Below are 6,995 nucleotides of genomic sequence, written 5' to 3'. Positions count from 1 at the left end.
GAACAATTGGTTATCATGTGTCTTGAAGCTCCTAAAATGGTAAATATGTATACTTTTTGGGATTTCGGTATTTTAGTGTAATTGATATTTATTTACTTATTTATTTTATAAAATAGGTGTTTTGTTGAAATTCAACAGCTTCTTGGAAACCAATGTGGTGATTGGGGATGTAACTGCAGTTGGAGAAAAATGTTCATTTTATTTTGCCATTTACTTGGAAATGCAGCTTTAGCTTAAAATTTATTTCTACCAGCAGGCGACCACAGAGGCAAAGGCTCTAATTAGCGGTCATACAGTACAGTCAGCATTTTTAAAGAAGGTGTTTTGTGGCAGTGATTATATGTTTTAGAAATTAGTTAAAGTTGTGGTTTTTTCAAAACCAAACTGATTTATAAATTTTGTAATACAAAAAAGTTTTATTTTAGTAAAGTGAGAATCAAAAATATTACTACTTGCCCTTTCTTTTATTAAGTGTTTAATTAATTTTTAAGGGTCCTAGATAATGTTTATTTTTTGTTCTTTACCCGGTGATAAATGGATTACTAACGAGGAGACTACCCGAGGTGATAATCACCGATTTTGTTGAAACTAGGTGGGTATGTAGACCTTATGGTAACATGAAATTTCACCAAGGGAAAAAAGTAGTTTTGCCATGGCAATCGAAAATGTTTTTGACAATACAGTCTGTATATTGTCCCATTGAAAATAACAATTGATCAATTTTTACATATTTTGATCAAATTGACCAAAATTCATCAAAATATCATAAAATTCATTTCATTTGTCAATTTTTATCAATTTTGTTTTTGGTTTTGAAATTTGAAACTTTTTTAAAATTTTTTCACAGGGGGGGGGGGGGGGGTACCCTTAGAAGTGCTCAGATTCCCATGTTATTTTCAATGAGAAAATTTACATCCTGTGTTGTCAAAAACATTTTCGGTTGCCAGGGCAAAACTAATGCCCATTTCAATTTTTCCCTTGGTGAAATTTCATGTTACCATAAGGTCTACATACCCACCTAGTTTCAATAAAATCGGTGATTATCACCTCGGGTAGTCTCCTCGTAAGTATAAATATGATTGATTTTTTTGTTGTAACGAAGCACCTTATTTTGACCTAAATGTTTTACACCATTTTAAGTTTTGACAGGTGTTGTCACATTAAATTTTCTGAGAGTTCAAAAGTTCAGTGTAACAAATATACAATCCAAATGTATTAAAATAAACTAGGAAACTTTGTAAAGAAATTACTTTTTTTCAATTATTTTAAATATATTTATATTGTTGCCTCATCGGAATCAAAACTATTTGTTTGTTCTTCTATCATATGTGAAATTTCACTTTCTAGGGTGTTAATGCAATTTTTACAACGGAACCTATTTTTGACACTGACACTCGCTTAGCTTCGAGTTGGATGTGCAACCGATCTTAGTAGTATATTATCTCTATACGCGACAGAGTAGTGCAAAATAAAAAACACATGGGAAATTCAGTTGTCATAAATTAGACGGTTTCGTGGACTTCTTGCAACATTCTTGCCCCAAATAAGACGCGTTAATTCTGGAATTCTACTATGTAAATTATATTTTCTCTAAAAAATTATTTAAAATGATTTGGCTTAAAAAACAGTCCCTTTTTTATCTTTACAAACATACGATCATTTCAAATTAGATAGGTTTTCTAACTTTCTTTTTCATGAGACGTAAACCTTTTTGGGTAGAACCAACTTGTTTTTTTTCATGACGTATTATTTAGAAGAATTGTCCCTAGCGGTCAGGGACGGATTAAGACTTTATGGGGCTAGGCCCAAGTTAATTTTGGTGCCCCCGCTTCCTCAATTTATAATTGAGAAATGGAAGGAAAATTCATTTTGCTACCAGATTTAGTATGTCGTCAGACGTCAGGGGCTAAACGGCAGTCCGTCAGAGAATGTGACGATCAAACGTTTTTGGTTCATAGGGGTGGACGCATTTCCTAAAATAACTCCGGAAAATATTTTGTGAAAAGCAAATGATTAAAGACAAATTAAGGCATCACAATCCAAGATATTCGAACGAGAAGTGTTCTACGTGATCACTGATACGCCAATACAACAAGTAAAACAGCGTTTTATCTTTAATGACGAACTGATGAAAGACATTGGAGAGTTGGATCCAAATTTTTATTAAAAATATTTCAAGTTTCGAAACTTCTTGCGATAAACTTAAGCTTCAAAAATTGACTGAACTTTCGGGAACAAACCTGACTGAGCTGTGCAGAGAACACAGATACTGCCAGAGATCTCGAATTTTCTTTTCTTAATATCAGAGAAACCCTGACGAACAGCATACTATGGAAATCGAAGATATCTTCAGTGAATCTGTAAAGTGCGACGAAAAAATTAAATGTAAAACATGTCTAGTTTGTGCTTTACAATTATTGCACGAGTTGAATGGTCACGGATAATTTTATACATATCTTTATTTAGCTTATAAGTTTGTGCTAACGTTATCGTGCACACAAGTTTCTTGTGAAAAAGTTTTTTCAGTTGTGAAAATCATTAAAAATCTATTGCATCTTTGGGTAAAGACCTTTAGAAGATTTCGTCTTTTTCTACGTTGAGAAAGGTTTTAACTTTGATTGCCATTAAAGTTGTTGACGATATTGCCGCCAGTTCAAGCGAATTGTCTAAAATACTCAAGCTGTAATATACGAGCGTATCTTATGCATTATATGGTATAACGTTAATCTTTTAGTCCAAAACAAATTCAAATAAATAAAAACAATAAAATTGTCATCAATTTCATATTTATTGTGATTTACTTGCCAATTTCAGTACAAAACTGTTGTACTGCAATATATGGTTTGGAAAAGGGGAAAATTTCGGAAATGGGGAAAACACGATTTTATACCTGGTGGCGCCAACTACTAGCCGGCCCGCCCAGGCGGCCTCGCTTGCTAGGAGCTATACACTAGACGCACACATAAAACGATACCTGATAAATGGACGAGTCCTAACTGAAGGTAGGGATAAAAGTTTTCCCGTAAATGTTATAACACGCATTTCATGTAATTGCTTGACTACTCTACTAAGGTGTACTCCCCAAAAAACATTCGACAGAAAATAACGACGGACTAAATTCCGATCAAAGGGGGGGGGGGCAACGTAGCATAGCTCATGAAAGGGGGCAATTTCCCCATTTTACACCCCCAGGAAACAGCCACTGCACTAGTACAAAGGTTACACAAGAATGAAGCTTGGTCAGAGGGGGATTTTACATTTGGGATATGGGGCCAACACAAACTCATAGCCGGTGGGGCCAACTACTAGCCAGTCCGGCCCGGCCTTACGTCGACTAGGCCATCCGATAATTGATTAACAAATTCTAGCTGGATAAACTATTCAAATATGCCCGATATTAAATGTCTAGAAGTCGGAATCAACTAATTTATTCACATTGTTTTGGCAGAAGCTAACGATCTTATGGAGAATTATTCGAGAATAGGTGGTCTAATTTTAATATTAATACTCAGCTAGGCTAATACCTTAGCCAAAGTAAATAAAAACCACCTATGGACTATAATGCAGTTATTTCGGTGTAGTTTGTCGCAAGTCAGATTCCCTGAAGAGCTCCAAATATGGCGATAATAATCTACCGTTGGAAATTCTAGCTATTTTATTTCCATATTAATTGGTTTTTGACTCCAAGATCTATTTGGTCCGAGTTTCACGTTTTAATGTTATTCTTACTGGTCCGAGTATTTCGTAAGTTTTGTCATAACTTTAAATTTGTTACGGTTTAGCTATTTTTAAACCCTTTTTATTCTGGACTTTTCTACCTTTTCGCGTAATTTAACCGTCTTTATTGGTCTTAGCGACTCTACCTCTCTCGAACATTTTTATTATTAAAAGTATGGACCCATTTCCCTCTATTTTACCCAAAACGTTGTGGTTTGCCCATCTAGTTGCCAATACTTTAATATTGCTATGTTTTATTTTATTTGCGATAATTGGTCGAAATTCCGCTACTCATTTATCAGGGTGATAGGCATAATTGGGATCACCCTGTCAATATTTTTATCTTAAGTATTCTTCATTTATGGTGTATCTTGTTATTTTGTGGTGGCTGCCACCCTGGCGTCACTTTTGAAAGTCATCAGTTTGTCATGGGGTCTTTACGAGACAGGTGAACCTGATTATGAACAATTTAGTGATGATGCATTCCAGTGCATGAAAATGGCACATTCAGTGTCGATAGTTATCACAACGCTCTGTTTCTTACCTACTGTCCTCCTCCTGTGAAACAACCGCGTGTGTAGAACGTGCTCAGAAAGATGTTGCAAAAACTTTGTTGAATTGGGGGGGTCCGACATGGCCTTCCGAGACTGTATAAGTAAAGTTAAATACCTGGGATGCCTGATATATCCTTAATGAATGTCGATAAGTTAAGCAAGTTTATACGTTTATTCAGAGTATTGGACATCAAACTGAATGGATTAATAATAATAATAATAATCAGCTAGGCTAATACCCAAGGCACCACCATAGGCCTAAGTCATCAAGCGACTTTTTGAAGCCTTTAATTCAGGTGGCCGGGTTACAATGCGTAGGAGGGTGGTGGCAAGCCCTGCATGCCACGCGATCGAGCCAACAGCTCCCTACACTAACTATTACCGTTACCCTCAACAAGTTTTTATGGAAGGGGAAACCGAAGAGCTCGGGGGAAAACCCCTTAAACCAGTGGGGAGAGAACTTGCAAACTCAACGCAGAAGGAGTTGTTCCGAGTTTTCACCCAGTGCCACAAGCTGGGATCGAACCCGGCTCCTCTTGCTGCGAGGCGAAAGTGCTAACCACTCCGACACCCAATAGGGCGGCTCAGTTGGATAAGACTAGTCAGGGACTTCTTCTAACTATAGAGAATGGTTGACCTTCGTGGATAGAGAGCTAAGGCCGGCTGCAGAAAGGTTGTGGAGGGGCCAAGTGAAGGAAAAAAATAGTTAGTAATGGTATAGGTCGAAAACTTAAGCAGGAGTAGTGGAATTTTATAGAAATAATTACGCGAGTGGGGTATTCTTTCAGGCTTGAACGGGGACTGGTGGTAGATTATATTGGCCCTAAATGGGTTAGAGTGTGCAATAACTGGTGGCTTTACCGGGGAGTCGGGATCCGGCTCTTGTAACCCATAAGGGCGGTGGCGCACTGGGAGATGTTAGCTCTGATCAAATGGTCCTATCTCCACCTCCGACTTCGGTCAGGTTAGGGCTGGATACTGAACTTCGGTTCAGGCTAACGGAGAGGGTCCAGGCAAGCTGGCCGCCTCGGCGGATTGGGTAGCCTGCTGTGGGGCGGCGGGCCTACATATGCGGGCACGGCGGTCCTGTTTTCCGGCCTTTTGGGGCCCACCGGGATCTCCGCTGCCAGCTATGCCGGGTTACTTGGGCTGCTGTGTGCTCGTCGTTCCCCTTTAGGAGCTCTCTCCAAAGGGCTTGGCTCCTTACCTACGTAGGTAGGGTGTCGGCTGGAGTTGCTAGAGCATCCATTCTAAATCCCACTGCTGTGTGCGAATGGGGATTGGTCCACCCATTGCTGCACCTTCTGCTGGGTTGAGTGGCTTGCGTCAAAGGTGAGACCATCAGTAGTAGGGTTCTGCTACCCATGCTGGATTTGTTACCTGTCCGGGCTAGGTGGACGCTGGCGTAGGGCACTATGATGATAGGCCTCCGGTGGTATGGTCTTTGTTACTAGGTACACCGGGCTATAAATTCTGACACACTGGTGGTAGATTATCTGAGCTGGTTTCATTTAGCCCCGAATGAACATTGTGCGACACAGATAGGGAGAATATACTGCGTTGTCTTGATGCAAACGGAGCTGGATGTGGATGAGCATATAGGAATTTTGATGGAAGTATAGGTCAACGGGCTCAGGTATTTTTAAATAAATATTTTGAGCTTGAGACGAGACCGAGTTTTCACGTTAAAACCGAGCCCGAGATGATGTATTGTGGAACTCATATTGTAACTATTGAGCCCGAGCTTGAGCCCCGGTTAAAATACAAATTACTTCGAGCTCAAGCTTGAACCCATTTCATGATTCACATTACTTGTAGCTCGAGCCCGAGCCCGTATTAAAAATTAACGTACTAAGAGCTCAACCTTGAGCTCGATATAATACTTGAGCCCAAGCTCGAGACTGATTTTAGTAGATTTCATTCTGAGTAGAGCCCGAACTCAACTCACGATAACGATTGAGCCTGAGGCCGATTTGAATACTGTTTTCGTATCTGAGGATGAGCTCGATCTCTTTCCAATTCGCGATATTGTTTAGCCATAAGCCTACGTTCGAAATTTATTTTGAAAAAAAAAAGCGTCAGAAGCTGGCGCGGCCAGCGCCGTCTGGATTCCTGGGCGGAGTGCTGCCTGACGGCCTCCGACACTCTTCCAGGTGTGCCAGTGATGCCGGAATGGAGCTCAAAAACTCTAATTGGGCTATTTGATAAATAAATTGTGCGACGAAAAATTGAGTTTGAGCCTTTGTAGTTTTAAAACATAGTGAGACAGAGCTCGAGGCCACCATATTATTTGTAAGTAACTATAGTGAGCCCGAGCCCGAGATCACATGTCGAATTGTAATTGTTGCGAGCCCGAGCCAGTGACCACCCATCGATTTGTAAATACAGTGAGCGTGAGCCCGACACTGCCGATATATTTATAACAACTGTGAGTCCGAACCAGAGACGGTTTGTAGGTTTTAAATCAACTGAGCTCGATACCTCACATCGGCGGGGAAATTTAGATTGCGAGCTCGAGCCCGAGACCTGGCCAACAATTGGTCAGACCAAGGTGAGTCCGAGACCAACCGTTAGCTCATATACGAATTCAGTGAGGTGAGCTCAAGCCCAGCTCTTGGCGTTGACCTATGGATGGAAGCCAATAAAAACAACCTCTTGAAATCATTATTTAACTTGACTGGTGAACCCTGGGAACATAGCATGGTGGCTCACATTTTGGTTGGA

The sequence above is a fragment of the Leiobunum rupestre genome, chromosome 9 (assembly GCF_980474605.1).
Source record: "Leiobunum rupestre chromosome 9, qqLeiRupe1.1.hap1, whole genome shotgun sequence".
NCBI lineage: Eukaryota > Metazoa > Arthropoda > Arachnida > Opiliones > Sclerosomatidae > Leiobunum > Leiobunum rupestre.
Note: the sequence above shows the minus strand (reverse complement) of the source record.